The sequence below is a fragment of the Nannospalax galili genome, unplaced genomic scaffold (assembly GCF_000622305.1).
Source record: "Nannospalax galili isolate Female #2095 unplaced genomic scaffold, S.galili_v1.0 scaffold499, whole genome shotgun sequence".
Classification (NCBI taxonomy): Eukaryota; Metazoa; Chordata; class Mammalia; order Rodentia; family Spalacidae; genus Nannospalax; species Nannospalax galili.
The window spans coordinates 782,894-783,107 of record NW_008342212.1 but is presented as its reverse complement, the minus strand read 5'-3'; positions in this window follow the sequence as shown (position 1 = coordinate 783,107).

The window sequence follows — 214 nt, the reverse complement described above, 5'->3', positions numbered from 1 at the left end:
AGTAGTGGGGAATGGCTGGGGGTGCCGATGACATAGCAGACAGTAGCAGGGGTATCAGAGTATAAGAGCTCTAGTGGGGGGAGGAAGGCTATGGGAGAGTGCCATCTGGGAAGTGGGTGTATAGTTGAATAAGATGGTTTGGGATCTCTGTGTGATATACACACACAATCACCAACAAAAATTTAAAATGTATTATAGGAGGAGGTCTGGAAAT